The 19,114-nt window shown below is 32.6% G+C and overlaps 1 pseudogene; it reads right to left on the bottom strand.

Annotated features, from left to right (window-relative positions):
• LOC142523853 (uncharacterized) overlaps positions 1-10,183 on the bottom strand; it is a 28,637-nt pseudogene extending 18,454 nt beyond the window's left edge.
• Between the last annotated feature and the right edge of the window lie 8,931 nt (positions 10,184-19,114).

The following is a 19,114-nucleotide window of genomic DNA, read 5'->3' as shown; positions in this document are numbered from 1 at the left end:
AACATTACATGAATTTACTCAAGTCTACTAGTTAAATAATTATTCCAATTGGACTCTACAAGACCCAATGTTATTTAATTAATTCAACACTTGAATTAATTTAATTATTTGGACTCTACTAGGTCCACTAGTGTTTAATTAATTCAACACTTGAATTAATTTAATTTAGTCCATAATAATGTTTATGAAAATCACAATTTTCAAATACATTATTTGTTTGGCAAAGTTTTAATTTAGGAACACATTCATAAATTAAAAATTACATTTCTCTCATAGAAGTCATACTTCTATTTTTCCTTGCGCTTATAAACTCATTTATAAGCCGTTCAACACTTTGAACTATTTTACTTCTCAACGGGATCTAGAAAGCTAGTACTTGTGTGGCCCTCAATGGTTCATTGATACAACTAGCCATGGGTTCATATCTCCATGTGATGCGGACTAAACATATCCTTATACGAGCATACCCCAATTGCTCCATTATTACTTATCAACTCCTTGATAACAAGAATGTCAGAGCTTAAGTCTGATAGTACCCAACCAATCATGTTAAACGCCTAGCAGCATCGCTTACATGATTCCCTAGGTATCAAATGATAGTGCCTGCAAGAACCATTCAATTATGGTTAGCGTACAATACGGTCCCTTCAACTCATATATCCCGACTGATTCGACAACCATTGGTTTATCGAGAGTTGTCAATGAATCGATATTATGTGTCATGTCGTAGTTGCATCGATGGTGTAATCTATGAAACCCCTTTCATAATTACCACCATACTCTGATCAGAGATTTCAACCTACATATACATGAGAACACATAGGATATCTATACCCGAAGGTAAGCGGTGAATCCCCAACTACAATGCATCGACTCTTATATGTTTCGACAGAACACCCAACCTTACCACCTGATGACCCCATGAGAGTCGGTAAACAAGTCAAAGTGTAATTCTAGCACATAGAGTCTCAATGTTGTCCCGGGTCATAAGGACTAATGGTGTACAACCATAAACTAGGATGTTTCCACTCGATAAGTGAGAACCACTTGGAAAGTCCTTTATGGAGGGTTGTTCAGTGCACTCTACCAGGAGCACCTATCTGCATGCTCGGACATCACAATGTCCCCTACCAATGCAACATGATACTCACATCGCAGATACTAGTCTAGAACTCGAGCGGCCTATATCCTTCTTAGCGGCGGCTGAATCGACTAGGAACTGTTTAGAATATACAGTATTCCAAATATGAGTTTCATGATACTCATCATATGAGCATCTCATATTCTTTCTACTATTTGTATATTCAAGGGCTTTATCTATGCAACTAGCATGGGTATTCAGATAAAGATGTGCCAATAATAATTTCAAATATTATTAAAATAAATATTGTTTATACATAGAGTTTCATTGTGAACACTCGGCCAACACTTGGCTCGACGGGCACCTACTCTAACATTATGATGATGGCACGTCTAAGTTTATGTTATAACGTTCATGTTTAAGTATGTACATTCTACTTTAAAGATGCATATGATTTTACGTATTACTTGTTATTCCCAGTTTATACGTGTTGAGTCTTTAGACTCACTAGACTTGATCGATGCAGGTGAGGACGAACATTAGGAGATGAGGGGTGGGGACCAATGAGCTGGCTTGAACTGCGCAGGAGGCTAAACCCGAGGACTGTTGCGACTTTGATTGTTGCACTCCCAAGAGCAGGTTGTCCACAAGTTGTATAATTCGATTAGTTCGAATATCGTATCCACGAGGAAGCTAAGGTAATTACAAGTCCACTACAATGTCTTTTTATTTATTTTTTCTTTAGTTGTTTGAATCATTAATTGGTAATTTTTAATTGTTGAAATTTTAATTTAAGTAGTTGAGATTAAAGGATCCACTCTTGTTATTTTAATAAAGTTAACATTAACGAACATTATTGAAATCCACTTAATAAAATGGTTTCAATATATTAAATAATCATATTTATATTATGTTATATATTATTATCTTATAAGTATATAATATATACCAATACTTATAAATGTTGTCAAGTATTTATTGTGCTATATATATATTTGTAAACACTAAATCAAGGTTCCCACTTTAAATGGTTGGTAAAACAAAACTAACATTTAAATGGTACCAAGAAATTAATATTATGATATATTTATATATAGTAAATCAAGGTTCCCACTTTAAATGGTTGGTAAAACCAAACAAACATTTAAATGGTTCCAAGTAATTTAATATTATAATATATTCATATATAATAAATCAAGGCATCCACTTTAAATGGTTGGTAATACCAAACTAACATTTAAATGGTTCCAAGAATTTAGTGTAACATATAGCAACAATAAATCAAAACTCCTACTTATAAGTAGGGTATAAAAATACTTAAAGAAATAAATAGAACATAAACAATAAATAATGATTAAATAATATAAAACATAGATTCTTACCTTTTAGTAACCTTATTATCATGCCAAGAGTTTCACCTTTTTATCTCAACTTTAGGAAGTTAGCTATTCATTATTTAAAGTGTAAAAGTTTGAATATGAAATTAACATGCTAATTATATTTAAATGAAGAAATAAAGGAAAAGTATAGAGAGAAATATTATGAACTCAAATGTTTGTTCATAGAATGAGGGATATCTCAATACATTACAATGCACCCCTATTTATAGCCAAATTTGGGGAGACAACCACAAATAAAATATAATTTTTTTTACAAATAAGTCTTCATTGGTGTTTCAAGATATTATATTATATTACACATCACTTTTGAAAATCTTCTTCTCCGAATTTGCTTCTTCACATAAAAAGAAACATGTGGATAATTGAGTTGTCTAGTCGTGGTATTTTTTTTGACCAAGTAATTTGAGAGATATGGTCAAAATACTAGAGCATGATAAAACTGTCACTCCTTTGGTAACTTTATTTGTTGCTTAATTTGATCCCAATTGTGAGAGGATTTTTATCTCATGCTTGCCACCAATATTGTAGATATTAACATCAACTTTCTACAGGTCCAAGAATCATCTTAATCCCATTTGCAACGCAAAGTTTATTCTTGTTTTATCTAACCTGTAAAAAATAGTAAAAACTTGTAATTACACAACAACTTATATTTTATACAATTTATTATAAAACATATAATATTTAAACATTTAATAAAACAAAAACTATATATTTATATTATAAAACATTTAATTAATGTACAATTTTTATGTTTATCACACCTCCCAACCAGCTTATTGCTAGTCCCTAGCAATTTAAGCGTTAATTGCAATACAAAACATATTGATTAATTTAAATAGAAATGTAATCAAAACTATCTAAGTGTTTAAATTAAATTTGAAAACTGTCAAAGTTATATCAAGATCATCATAATTATAATTTATGAAATAATTTGAGATGATCAATTCAAAGCTTATTTCAGGTAGTTAAATGTACACGGCCTTCAGAAATTCCTAGTAAGAGTCTCAACTTCATATCCTCACAGGTTAATAAATGTTTCAATTTATGGCAACGATTTCTCTCATGGAGTTGGAATACAGATAAATGCTCAGAAAAATGGTTTACACAATACAGACAGACAAACGAGCCAAACTAATCAAAAGATAGAAAATACATTGATTTAAAATCTAGTTGTTCTTATTATATATTTTTTCCTGATATATATATATATATTTTTCATAACATCATGGAATCAGACAAAATATGTGTGAGTTTAAAATTTTAGGCACTCTTATAAGGTATATCTTGGGCCATATACTTTAATACCTGATTTTATCACAATGGTTAATCACTCAAAAAGATTTCATAAATCATATTTTTATATTGATCAGAATATTAAAATTGACTATTTTTTCAAATAAAAATTTAAACATTCTTAAATAGATTAATGCATGTTCTAATTTAAATCTTTCAAACATGTAATGTATGACATTTTTGCAAAAATTACTATGATACAAACAATAAACATGATTTTATTTTAAAATAATATATATATTTTTTATTTTATTTTAAATTTTTTTAATAAGTTTGTTCTCCCCCCAATCAGAATATGACATTGTCCCTAATGTCAAAATAACTATTAATAAAGAGTACATAATGAAAGAGATATCACCTGGAATTTTATTGAAGATAACAAACTGAAACAAACGCAAACCAATCCACGACTTTTGAATCAATGATCCAACTTCCTTTTCTTACTGCTTGATTGCGACCAATTGATCTTTGTTATCATCGGATCAGGCTTATGAACAAAAGCTTCCAAATCATCAATTAATTGGTTGGCAGTCGAAGCACAGATGAGCATCCGTCGTGAATTTTCTGAAATGAAATTCTATTCCACAGCTTTATCAAGAAATGTCAACAAACTGTCATAATAATTATTGATATTCAACAAACCCATAGGTTTATTATGGATATTAAGTTGTGCCCAAGAAACAGTGTGAAAAATTTCTTCTAATGTACCAAAACCACCTTGTAGTGCGATAAAAACATCAGAATTTTCAATCATTTGAGTGATTCTTTCATACATAGAAAAAACTTTTAATTCCTCCCCAATCGTAACACATGTAATATTTCCTTAAGCTAAAGCTGTAGAAATAATACCCAAAACCTGACTATCTCCAAGATGAGCAGATGTTGAAACAGATCCCATTAACCCAATATTACCTCCCCCATATACCAAGTGAATTTTTCTCTCAGCCAATATCTTTCCAAGATTATTCGCTGCTTCTACAAACACTTTATTTTTTCCAGGACTCGACCCACAAAATACCCAAATATTTTTCAATGTTTGTGCAGAGGATCCAGCCATGTTTTTACTTTCTTTTTTTGTCTGCAAAAATAGAGAGAAAGATGAGAGATTTTATAGGGGTAATATGTTATCATGACAAAACTATGGGTCAAAGCTGTAAACAGTATAAATAGTAAAAACAATAATGACACACATGCATATAAACAGTAGTGTGATTGTGGCTCACAATTTTCTTCTGGTTTTACATCCAGAAACGGCTTCAACGCCTTCTATGAGTCGAGGATATGCTTCCCATCTAATTTTCTTATAAATTGGCAAACATGGTCTTTTTTAGTCGGATTCCCAAGATTATGACGCTCATCTTGGAATTGTTTCCATAAACGGAGAAGTTCAATATGCACATGTCCACTAGAATGCGTCTCAAGAGTCAATAAGATGTTATCTAAAGACTCCTTACTCAGCCCATTCTTAATGAAACCAATTTTATCTTCTCTGTTATTGGAAACACATCCCAAAGATCTGCATCGTTTGTCACAAGTCCATCTTGCACACTTATGACAAACCCCTAAACTTTCGGCCCTTCGTTTTTTTGCATAAGTGCTTTTTCCTAATCCAGACAAATACCGAATGAGCAATGATTGTGGAACTTCTCCTCCTAATCGGACCTTAGCTTCTATTACAAGACAAATATCTTCTGGAATTCCTTTTTGCATTAGCAATCTCTATCTTTCACACCTTCCTGCATAAATTTTTCTTAGAACATTTTCAGAAACAGAGGGAAAATGTTTACAAATTTTTGAGAGAATTTCATCCATTTTGAAAAGAAAAGAAATGATTTTTTTTATTTTTTTATTTTTGTATCAGCAATTGTGGGAAACTGATTTAACCGACTATGAGAGTCACGGAGTACCGTTATCCGCCATTTAACCGGGAAAATAAAAAGATTAAGAAAACCTGAAATAAAAACAAACAAACTTAAATGCAACACCAAAAAAATAAAAAAAATCAAGGATCAGATAGGGAAATAAACTCTTCTTGAAAGATTTCATTTTCTAAAAATGGTTTAAGCCTTTGTCCATTTACTTTAAAAATATCACCATTTTTAGGATTTTCAATATCCACAGCTCCATAAGTATACACATGCTTTACAACATATGGGCCTGTCCATCTTGATCGTAATTTTCTTGGGAATATGTGAAGTCGAGAATTATAAAGCAAAACTTTTTTACCAATCTCAAAAGATTTTCTAAGAATTGTTTTATCAAGAAATGATTTGATTTTTGTTTTATAAATCCTTGAATTCTCATACGCGTCATTTCTAAGTTCATCAAGTTCATTAAGTTGTAATTTACGCAATTTTTTGGCATCATCCATGCTTGAATTTAAAGTTTTGATCGCCCAATAAGCTTTATGTTCCAATTCCACAGGCAAATGGTAATGTTTTCCATAAACCAACCTATAGGGAGACATATTCAATGATGTTTTAAAAGCTGTTCGATATGCCCAATGTGCATCATTAAGTCGCAGAGACCAATCTTTTCTATTTGAGTTAACAGTTTTTTCCAAAATTTGCTTTATCTCCCTATTAGCTAATTCAACTTGTCCATTTGTTTGAGGATAATAAGGAGTAGTTACTTTATGAGTAATACCATATTTTTTCATTAATGAAGAAAATGGTTTATTAACAAAGTGAGTTCCCCCATCACTTATCATGGCTCGAGGAATTCCAAATCTACTAAAAATATTTTCTTTTAAAATTTTGATGACGATTTTATGATCATTTGTTCGACATGGAATTGCCTCTATCCATTTGGAAACATAATCAACTGCAACTAAAATATACAAGTATCCAAACGACGGTGGAAAAGGTCCCATAAAATCAATTCCCCAACAGTCAAAGATTTAAATTTCAATGATAGGATTCAAAGGCAACATGTTTCTTTTTGAAATCGCACCCAATTTTTGACAATTTTCACAGATCTTGCAGATTTCGTGGGTGTCTTTAAACAAAGTGGGCCAATAAAATCCACACTGCAAAATTTTTGCAGCCGTTTTCTTTGAAGAAAAATGTCCTCCGCATGCTTCTGAATGACAAAATTTAATGACACTACTTACCTCATTGTCGGGTATGCAACGTCGAAAAATTTGATCCGGACAATACTTGAACATATACGGATCATCCCAATAAAAGTTTTTTACCTCATTCAAAAATTTTCTTTTATCTTGAGAACTCCATTGCGGTGACATTTTTCCTGTCACAAGAAAATTTACTATGTTAGCAAACCAAGGTGTAGTAGTAACTGAAAATAGATGTTCATCAGGAAAATTATCGTTAATTGGTGTCATTTCACAAGATGATCCTGTTACTAGTCTCGATAAATGATCGGCTACGACATTCTCGGTTCCTTTTTTATCTTTGATCAAAATGTCAAATTCTTGGAGCAACAAAATCCATCGTATAAGTCATGGCTTTGCATCCTGTTTGGTCAACAAATATCTAATAGCAGAATGATCAGTAAACACAATAGTCGTTGATCCAATCAAATAAGAACGAAATTTATCTAATGCAAATATTACAGCAAGTAGTTCTTTTTCAGTTGTGGAGTAATTCATTTGAGCATTGTTTAAAATTTTACTTGCATAATATATCACATAAGGCTTACCGTTTCTTCTTTGATCCAGTACTGCATCGACTGCATAATCACTCGCATCGCACATGATTTCAAATGGTAAAGACCAATCAGGAGGTTGCATGATAGGAGCTGATGTTAAATGTCGAATGATTTTATCAAAAGCATTTTGACATTCTTGAGTCCACTCAAATGCAGTATCTTTTGTTAAGAGGTTACAAATGGGTTTAGAGATTAAACTAAAGTCCTTTATAAACCTCCAATAAAATTCAGCATGTCCCAAAAATGAGAGAATTTCTTTAATGGTTTTTAAGGTGGTAAATTGGCAATGACATCAACTTTTGCTTTATCAACTTCAATTCCATGAGATGACACAATATGTCCCAAAACAATGCCAGAAGTAATCATGTAATGACATTTTTATCAATTTAAAATAAGACATTTTTCCTCACATCTTTTTAAAACTTTTTCCAAATTTTCAAGACAAATATCAAATGTATTCCAAAAAATAGTTAAATCATCCATGAAAATCTCCAAATAATTTTCAACCATGTCGCTAAAAATGCTTAGCATACATCTTTGAAATGTTGTTGGGGCATTGCATAAACCAAATGACATCCTTCTGAGTGCAAATATTCCAAAAGGACATAAGAATGTAGTTTTATCTTGATCTTCAAGTACAATGGGAATTTGATAATAGCCTGAATATCCATAAAGAAAACAGTAGTAGGGATGACCTGCTACTCTTTCTAAAATTTGATCCAAAAATAGTAATGGAAAATGCTCTTTTCTAGGGACGTCATTTAATTTTCTATAATCAATACGCATTCACCAACTAGATGGGATTCGACTTGTTAACAATTCACCTTTTTCATTTTTTATCATTGTGATGCCATTTTTTTTGGAACTACTTGTGTTGGACTTACCCACTTACTATCTGAAATAGGGTAGATAATTCCAACATCTAGTAGTTTGAGAACTTCAGTTTTCACAACATCTTTTATGTATGCATTTAATCTCCTTTGTGGTTATTGAAATGTTTTAGCATTTTTTTCTAAGTGAATTTTGTGAGTGAAATTTAGTGAATTAATGCCTTTAAGATCTATTACTGTCCAAACAATTGCTTTTTTATGTCTTTTAAGCATATCAACTAATTTACCTTCTTCATCACTTGCTAGTTTGGAAGAAATTACCACCGGATATGTTTCATCTTCTCCAAGAAATGCATACTTCAATTCTTCTGGCAAGGGTTTTAACTCCAATATTGGTGGTTCGTCTTTGTTCTCATATTTTGCATCAAATTCTTTCTCTGATCCTGGTAACGAGTGATACCTGATAAAATCATCAAGATCAATTTCAATGTTTTCTTTAACAGTTTCAATTGAACAAATATCTAATTGATCACGAGTACTCCCTTCTTGAATGTTTTCTTCCACAAGAGTTTCAATAAGATTTTCATCTTCACTTTCATCTCCTTTGTCATGTGGTTGCTTACAAAGATTAAAAACATTGAGCTCCAAGGTCATGTTACCAAATGACAACTTCATTATTCCATTCCTGCAATTTATAAGAGCATTAGAAGTTGCTAAAAAAGGACGACCCAGAATTACAGGAATTGCATTACAAGCTTCGATAGGTTATGTATCTAAAACTATGAAATCGACAGGATATACAAAGTTATCAACTTGGACCAATACGTCTTCTACCATACCTCTTGGCACTTTAACAGATCTATCGGTAAGTAAAGGTGTTACCGAAGTAGATTTTAACTCGCCTAGATTGAGTTCTTGATAAACTGAATGTGGAAGTAAATTCACACTAGCTCCAAGATCAAGCAAGGCTTTTTTAATCTTTCGTTCTCCAATAATACATGAAATAGTAGGACAACCAGGGTCTTTGTATTTCAAAATATTATTATTTTGAATGATTGCACTTACTTGTTCGGCTAAAAATGCTTTCTTTTTTACATTCAATTTTCTTTTCACAGTGCACAAGTCTTTCAAAAATTTGGCATATGATGGTACCTGTTTTATTGCATCTAATAAAGGAATATTAACTTTTACTTGTTTAAAAATATCATATATATCAGAATTCAAATTTGATTTTTTTGTATTTTTCAATGCATGAGGGAATGGTGGTGACACTGTCTGTTAAACCTCCTCTTCGCAAGTTATGGGTTCCACTTCCTTACCCTTTGGAGTTGATTTATCATCATCTTCACAAGGTTCAAGAATGGATTTTTCCACAACCTTACCACTTCGAAGGGTAATAAAAGATTTTACCTGATCCATCGGTTGAGTTCCAGAATTCCCTATTTGTGAATGATGATCCTTGGGATTAGGCTGTGGTTGTGAAGGAAATTTACCTTTTTCATGAACATTAAGTGCATATGCAAATTTAGCAAGAGTATCTTTCAAATCTGTCATGGTTTGAGCAGTTTGAGTATTGATAGACTCTTGCTTTGCAATGAAAGAATTCAATGTATCTTCCAAATTTCTTTTAGGTGGAGGAACATAAGGTGCATAATTTTGAAAATTTTGTTGATTTTGGAAATGTGGTTGTGAAAATTGTGCAGCATTATCATTCCTCCAACTAAAATTTGGATGATTTCGCCAACCTGGATTGTAATTTTGAGAAAATGGTTCAAAATTTGGCCTTTTGAAATTGTTCAAACCATTGGCTTGTTCATGGAGACATTCTTTAAAAGAGGGCAAAGTGGGACAATCTTTTGTAAAATGATCACTTGTATCACAGATGTGACACATAATTTCTTGAACATATTTTAATTGACCATTCTTTTTCAATTCAAGTGCCTCAAATTTTCCTGCCAAAGAGGTAAATCTAGCTTGAAGATCATGTTCATCTTTGAGAGTGTACATACCTCCACTAGATGTAGGAGATTGAATCTTGTTTGATGGTTCGATTGTACCTATAGTGTCCCAATTTTGAGCATTTTCAGCTAATGAATCGAGATACTCAATTGCCTCGTTTGGATCTTTATCTTCAAATGTTCCATTACACATAAATTCAACCATTTGCCTATCTTTAGGTGTTAAGCCTTCATAAAATTGAGAAACAACTCTCCAAATTTCAAAACCATGATGTGGATAAAGATTAAGCAATTCTTTGTATCTATCCCAACACTGATAAAAAGATTCTTCTTGTTTTTGAGTGAAAGTGATGATTTGACTTTTGAAAGAATTTTTTCTATGAGATGGAAAATACTTTTTCAAAAATTGTTGTTGCAATTCATCCCAAGTTCGAATGGATCCCGATCTAAGATTTTGTAGCCAAGTTTTAGCTTTATCTTTTAAAGAAAAAGGAAAAAGCTTAAGTCAAATGGTGTTCATGCTACAATTTAGATCATTATATGTGTTGCACACTTCTTCAAACTCTCGTAAATGCATGTATGGATTTTCAGAATCTAAGCCATGAAAATTGGGTAAAAGTTGGATAATACCAGGCTTAAAATTGAAATGAGATGCATCAGGGGGAAAAACTAGACATGAAGGTGCACTAGTACGTGTAGGATTCATGTGATCTCTAAGTGTTCTTCGTCTATCATGATCATGTTGAGATTGAATTTCATCTTCATTTTCTTGGATGGGTTCTTCCGCCATGTTTTGTAAAAATAAAGGGTTATTTCGAATGAGTCGACCACTAAGTGTACATGACCAAATGGTCATGCAAATGCAAATGCAAAAGAATAAAAACACACAAAAGCAATAAAAATTCAAATAAAGAAAAATAAACTATAAACAAAATTAAATAGACTTGAAATTAAATTATACTTCCCCGGCAACAGCGCCAAAAACTTGTTGCGACTTTGATTGTTGCACTCCCAAGAGGAGGTTGTCCACAAGTAGTATAATTCGATGAGTTCGAATATCGTATCCACGTGGAAGCTAAGGTAATTACAAGTCCACTACAATGTCTTTTTATTTATTTTTTCTTTTAGTTGTTTGAATCTTTAATTGGTAATTTTTAATTGTTGAAATTTTAATTTAAGTAGTTGAGATTAAAGGATCCACTCTTGGTATTTTAATAAAGTTAACATTAACGAACATTATTGAAATCCACTTAATAAAATGGTTTCAATATATTAAATAATCATATTTATATTATGTTATATATTATTATCTTATAAGTATATAATATATACCAAAACTTATAAATGTTGTCAAGTATTTATTATGCTATATATATATTTGTAAACACTAAATCAAGGTTCCCACTTTAAATGGATTGTAAAACCAAACTAACATTTAAATGGTACCAAGAAATTAATATTATGATATATTTATATATAGTAAATCAAGGTTCCCACTTTAAATGATTGGTAAAACCAAACAAACATTTAAATGGTTCCAAGTAATTTAATATTATAATATATTCATATATAATAAATCAAGGCATCCACTTTAAATGGTTGGTAATACCAAACTAACATTTAAATGGTTCCAAGAATTTAGTGTAACATATAGCAACAATAAATCAAAACTCCTACTTATAAGTAGGGTATAAAAATACTTAAAGAAATAAATATAACATAAACAATAAATAATGATTAAATAATATAAAACATAGATTCTTACCTTTTAGTAACCTTATTATCATGCCAAGAGTTTCACATTTTCATCTTAACTTTAGGAAGTTAGCTATTCATTATTCAAAGTGTAAAACTTTGAATATGAAATTAACATACTAATTATATTTAAATGAAGAAATAAAGGAAAAGTATAGAGAGAAATATTATGAACTCAAAGGTTTGTTCATAGAATGAGGGATATCTCAATATATTACAATGCACCCCTATTTATAGCCAAATTTGGGGAGACAACCACAATAAAATATAATTTTTTTTACACATAAGTCTTCATTGGTGTTCCAAGATATTATATTATATTACACATCACTTTTGAAAATCTTCTTCTCCGAATTTGCTTCTTCACATAAAAAGAAACATGTGGATAATTGAGTTATCTAGTTGTGGTATTTTTTTCAAACCATTTGACCAAGTAACTTCAGAGATATGGTCAAAATACTAGAGCATGGTAAAACTGCCACTCCTTTGGTAACTTTATTTGTTGCTTAATTTGATCCCAATTGTGAGAGAATTTTTATCTCATGCTTGCCACCAATATTGTAGATATTAACATCAACTTTCTACAGGTCCAAGAATCATCTTAATCCCATTTGCAACGCCAAGTTTATTCTTGTTTTATCGAACCTGTAAAAAATACTAAAAACTTGTAATTACACAACAACTTATATTTTATACAATTTATTATAAAACATATAATATTTAAACATTTAATAAAACAAAAACTATATATTTATATTATAAAACATTTAATTAATGTACAATTTTTATGTTTATCAAGGACCACCTATGTTTAAGAACTTTATGCATGTTGATTCAAATACTCTGATTATCAGGATATTGTTTACGATGTTTAAACTTTTACCTTTTTGTGAACTTCGAATGTAATTGTTTTTATTTCTGATACTTTTAGACGAGAAGATTATTTTAATGAATTTTGAAAGTTTATTATTTATTTAAAAAAATTTTTATTTTTCAGCAAATTTAAAAATAGTTTAAAAGTACGGTATGTTAGTGTTGGTATCAGAGCCAGGTTCTTGTAAAGGGTTATGCCTACTGCTAGTTGCGAGAACTCACGAAGTCACACCTCAAGTCTATAAGTTCTAACGTTTTAAATTATTTTATGTAATAAGCATCAAATCATGATTTCAGTATGTACATGTTTAAGTTCAATTACGTGCATCTTATGATATTGATATTATGGTAATGCATGTTGGGTTTACGTGTTGGGTAAATGTTGGAACAGTATGCCTCCCAGACGTAGGATTGTGCTTGAAGCAGGCGATGAGAATAAAGAGGCTCAGGATGGGGAGAGGGCCACTCCTCCTCGTCCACCCCTAGATTTGCAGGCTCAGATTTGCAGGGATGACTCAGTTCTTCGCACAGTTTGCGGGATTGAAAAAATTAGAGCACTTTTCTTTGAGAAGAGAATGCTTTCCTCAACAATTGAAGAAGCAAAAATTGAAGGGAATTTTGGTTCAAAATTTCGGCCATAGCATTGTAAGGAAGAGAGAGGGAAACATTTTCTTGGTTGTGTAAAAAGTTAAAATTGCATGTGCATGCCATGCCTTGTTTATTGAAAAGTTGTCTCCAACCCTTCACCTCCCAAACATGCAATTTTATTTGGTCCTGTAACATTTACAAAGCTCATGGACTTTTATTTAAATACCTCAAACACATTTAAGACTATTTAAACTTTACTTGAATTTACTCAAGCCTACTAGTTGAATAATTATTTCCTATTGGGCTCTACAAGACCAAATATTGTTTAATTAATTTAATTTAACACTTGAATTAATTTAATTATTTGGACTCTACTAGGCCCACTAGTGTTTAATTAATTCAACACTTGAATTAATTTAATTTAGTCCATAACAATGTTTATGAAAATCACAATTTTCAAATACATTATTTATTTGACCACATATTAATTTAGGAACACTTCTTCAAATTAAAAGTTACATTTCCCATAATCTTCTCTTATAGAAGTCATACTTCTATTTTTCTTTGCGCTTATAAACTCCTTTATAAGCCGTTCAACACATTGAACTATTTTATTTCTCAACGGAATCTAGAAAGTTAGTACTTGTGTGACCCTTAATGGTTCAATGATACAACTAGCTGTATGTTCACATCTCAATGTGATTCGGGACTAAACATGTCCTTATATGAGCATACCTCATTTTCTCCATTCTTATTTATAAACTCCTTGATAATAAGAATGTCAGAAGTCGAGTCTGATAGTAAACAACCAATCATGTTAACGCCTAGCAGCATCGCTTACATGATTCTCTAAGTATCAAATGACAGTGCCTGCAAGAACCAATCTATTATGGTTAGCGTACAATACGTACACCCCAAAAATAGCCGACCCTAGGACCCTAAAAAAACCCCAAGAAGCTACTGGACAGAATCGAACACCCCAAAAATAGCCGACCCTTCACCCGTACACAAACAAGCCATGCACGGCTCCCATGGAGCAACTCATGTGTAGCCTTCACTCCAGCCCTCTTGTGGTCAACCTAGGATCATGGCTAGCCCCTCTTAGGTCCCTTGAACGCCCCCAAAAGCAGCCAAGAACCGTGTTCCCCTAGGAAGAAAAATCGAAACCCTAAGCCTATGCATCTCCAATTTTCAATCCATCCCTCTCCCCTACATGCTCAGCCCTTGTCTAGACCTATATGGCCCTTAAACAAGTTGGAAAAACGTCCCTCCAAGTTACCCGACCATTTCATCCCATTTGTGCATCATTAGAAAGAGTTTACAAAAAAAAACTTTACTTTTATGCATAATAAACCATAAAAACAAAAATACAAGGTAGTGTATCTATTTTTCCATCCAAAAATTCATCAATCATATAATATGGTATGATAGATGAGAAAGAGAAGAATTAAGGCGTGTTTTTGCATATTTTACGCACAAAAAATAAGTTGAGATGCGAAGAACGTCGACGTAGGAAATCCTAGACTGAATTCCCCTCAAAATTGAGGCCTTTCCTTACTAGAGTTCTCGTGTGTGTGCTTGTGTTGTTGCTGCTAGAAGAGTTCTTGTGTGTTTCCGAGGGTATGAGGGTTATGTGTATGGTTTTAGGCTTTTTATTTCCATTAAAACACATGGTGTAAGATATAATGTACCGTACTTTTAAACATACTTAAAATTTGAGGAAAATAAAAATTTTTCCTGAGTAAGAAATTATCGTTCAAAGTTACACATAATTAAAATGCTTGAACAAATATTTGAAATTGTGAACAACTTGCAACAAGTACTTGTTTAAAACATCATAAAGTAAATTCCTTAAAAATCAGAGTAAATGAAATAACATGCATAAAAATCCTTGAAACTAAGGCAGTCCTCAAGTTAGTCCACTGCACAGTCCGAGCTAGCTCACTGATCCCCATATCTCATCTCCTCATACTCGTCCTCACCTGCATCAATCAATTCTAGCGAGCCTAAAGACTCAACATGTATAACTGGGAATAACAAGTAACGTCTAATAAAACCACATGCATTTTAAAGTAGCACATATGTAGCTTAACTTTGAACATACTTACATAACCATAGACATGCTATCGATTCATAAACATTTTCGTAAACGTACTTGCATCATACATACTTAAATATGCATAGTCAACATCATTTTGCGTAGAGATATGTTTTAAAGCAAGTGATGCATAACATAGTGCACCTGATCAGATTAAACCACAGTACTGGGCTGGCAGGGATGATCACTACCACATACATAAGATCCCCGGTCATACTTTACCGGGTGGATTGGTCCCTGGTATACTTTACCGCTTTCCAATCCTAATCAAACCCGGTCATACTTTACCGAGGTGGAGAGGTCCCCAGACACGTTCTTCGGCTTCCAAACCCGTTCATATTTGGTCACAAGACAATTAGCATACCTGAAAACCATAAAATATTTTTTTTTTGCACGTCGAACATACATACATAGCGTTGAGGGATTCGTTGGATCTCGCCTGGGCCACTGCTGCACATACTAACTCATTGTTCGAGCAAATTATTCCAATAACTTAGACGTAAGAATCGTGCTCACCACCAAGTAAATAAGTGACTTATGACGTTCTAGACCACTCGAGACTTGACCTCGTTTAATCATCATACTAACCCATGAAATTTAACCTCGAAACAATTCTTGGTATGGAGTATGAAAAATTCCAAACAATGGAAGACATGGACCTAAACTACTAGTTAAAAATTTCGGAACAAGCGCCTAGGCACTGGGCAGTGCGGCGCTGCGGCATTGGTAAGCGCCTAGGCGCTGACCATCAGCACCGCGGTGCTGCGTGCCTCGAAGTACTAGCGATGCGGCACCACAAGGGCAGTGCCGTGGCGCTGGGCTTGCGAGAATCGGGCGCTACGGCACTCCTCATAGAGCGTTGCGGCGCTAACTCTACGCAACCTCAACCCAAAGAACATTCTTGATGCAATTTCTATGACACGCCCAATCGAATCAAACCAACACCTCGAGACCCACCCTAAGATGCTATGGCAATGACTCAAACTCATTCAGACACTCCAAACATCTCCAAACAAAGAAGCACAAATACTATGCAACACAATCCCCCAAACACGAATTTTCGATGCAAAATGCTTCCTACGATTTCTATTATAACCAAACACTTAACTACACAAAACGAATCACCAAATATTGTTCGAACAAGACACTCAACATGCCTAGATGCAGCAGTGATCAACCGGCAATTCCCAATGAAGCCTGCAACAAACAATTCTCAAGAATACATGAAGAACCTATTTTAAAAACGTCACAGTTTGAGCAGTCACATGGGTATCATAACTCACTCGTTTTTTGTCCAAAAATTACGAATATACTGTCAAATCAAAGATATCAAAAAGTACCACGTTTTATATGTTGAAAGTTTTTCCATAAATTTGATTGAAAATTAACAGTACTCGAAATGATTGAAGACTTGTATTTGAGATCTAAAATTTTGATCCAAAATTGTTTCAAACATTTTTGCTCAAATTTTTGCATAACATACACGGATTTTACATACAACATGCATCAAAATACTTACTACGATAAAATCTATAAAAAAATAAAAGAATATACATGCCTTGATGATTAAACGTACGAAGGTGACGAATACCGATGCGGTAGATCACGGGAGATGACCGGGAGATGATGCTACACGATTTTTGCTTGAAAACCAAAGTAAATCTTTGGAAATTCTGCAAGGAAGAGGGGTGGCTACTGCTAGAGCTTAAGAACCCTAGGTTTCTTCTCCAAAAAAAAAAGAAATGAATGTAATGTGTGTGTGTCTGTAACTGGTGATGTGTATGTGTAAGTGTATCATGTATGTGTGTGGGGTTTTTGATTAGAGGGTAATCAAAGGATTAAACAAGTGTTTAGGTAATTAATTAATAATAAAAAATAATATTAATCTAATTATTTACTCTCACTCAAAGGTTTAATAATAATAATTGAGTGCCAATTACAAGATTAAAATCTCTCAATATTCAAAAATAGTATTTGAAAGGCTTAAAATCTTAAAATCACCTAATAATTAAATTAGGCTTTGAAAGGCTAAAACTTTCATAAATCATTTAAAATATCAATTTTCTTGACTTGAAATAGAATACCACATTTTCATAAATCGTCTAAATCGTCACCGGTCTCTTTTCCCGATCCTGCATCGAATATTCGCCTGAAACATAAAACTCAAGAAAACATTTTAATGTGCATCAAATAAACATGTAATAATTTAAAATAATGCAAATCATAAATCATGCATCGTTAAAAAATCATTTTAAAATAAATAAGTAATTTAAAAATTTAAATAAATTCATGGTTTTACGTGTACTGATTTGGGCTCTACATAAGCTTAGGCCCATTAACACGGAATAATAGACACATTAAGCCCATTAGTTATTATTTTAAATATTTAATAAAATCATCTGTCAAATTTTGATGCATAAAAATTAATTTTTGCTTAATAATATTAAAATACTTCTCTTGTTCCTTGTTTAGGAAAGTTTGTGAAATTATTAGCCGAGTTCTCGATAAGTCCCTATTTTTCTCGAAAATCGATTACCGATTTAAAATATGTCTCGACGTATAAAAACACCTCAAAACACCCCAAATTCGAAATTTCCATTTAAATACACTACACATTAAACAATTAAAAATAATTATTTAATATAAATATTTTCTCTCCTATTGTCTCCGGTCTCCGTTCCTCAATCTGTCTCGAATAACTTTTAAAACACATTTTATGCATTCTAACAAAAATCCTTATTTTGAACAAGTAATCATGCATTTCACAATTAATTCATGCCATTAAAATCATTTAATTAGTAATTTTTCATTTTCCCTAGATTTGTATGCAGTTGGATTATGTTATCGTATTTTCGGACCATACAATTCCTCCATCCCTTAAATAAAATTTCGTCCTCAAAATTAAAACTTACCGAATAACTCCAGGTCGTGACTCCTCAAGTCCCTCTCAGTTTCCCATGTAGCATCTTCCTCCGAGTGATTTAGTCACTTGACTTTGACAATTGGTATAACTTTGTTTTGGAGTCTTCTTTCTTCTCTACCTTGGATTTGTATATATCTTTTCTCGTATGACATATTTGTAGTTAATTGTAGATGATCATAATTCAGTACATGCGAAGGGTTCGACATGTACTTTTGGTGCATCAAGATGTGAAACACATCATGTGCTCCGGCTAGCATCGGTGCCAACGCTACTCTATAGGCTAGTGTTCCAACCCTCTTCAAAATCTCAAACAGTCCTATGAGTCTAGGACTAAGCTTGCCTTTCTTTCCAAATCTCATAACACCCTTCATAGGTGCTATTTTAAAAAATACGTGGTCACTCACTGCAAACTCCAACTCTATTCGACGCTTATCAGCATAGCTTTTCTGTCGGCTTTGTGCAGTCTTCATCCTCTCGGATTTTGACTACTAGCTCCTTGTTTGTTTCATCAAGTCTAGCCCAAATTCTTCTCTTTCGCTAATCTCGTCTCAATGTATGGGTGATCTACACTTCCTCCCATATAGTGCCTCGTAAGGATCCATCCCTGTTGATGATTGATAGCTATTATTATAGGTAAACTCCA

Source organism: Primulina tabacum, chromosome 14, assembly GCF_025594145.1.
Source record: "Primulina tabacum isolate GXHZ01 chromosome 14, ASM2559414v2, whole genome shotgun sequence".
Classification (NCBI taxonomy): Eukaryota; Viridiplantae; Streptophyta; class Magnoliopsida; order Lamiales; family Gesneriaceae; genus Primulina; species Primulina tabacum.
Note: the sequence above shows the minus strand (reverse complement) of the source record. Positions and strands in the feature narration are given on the sequence as shown.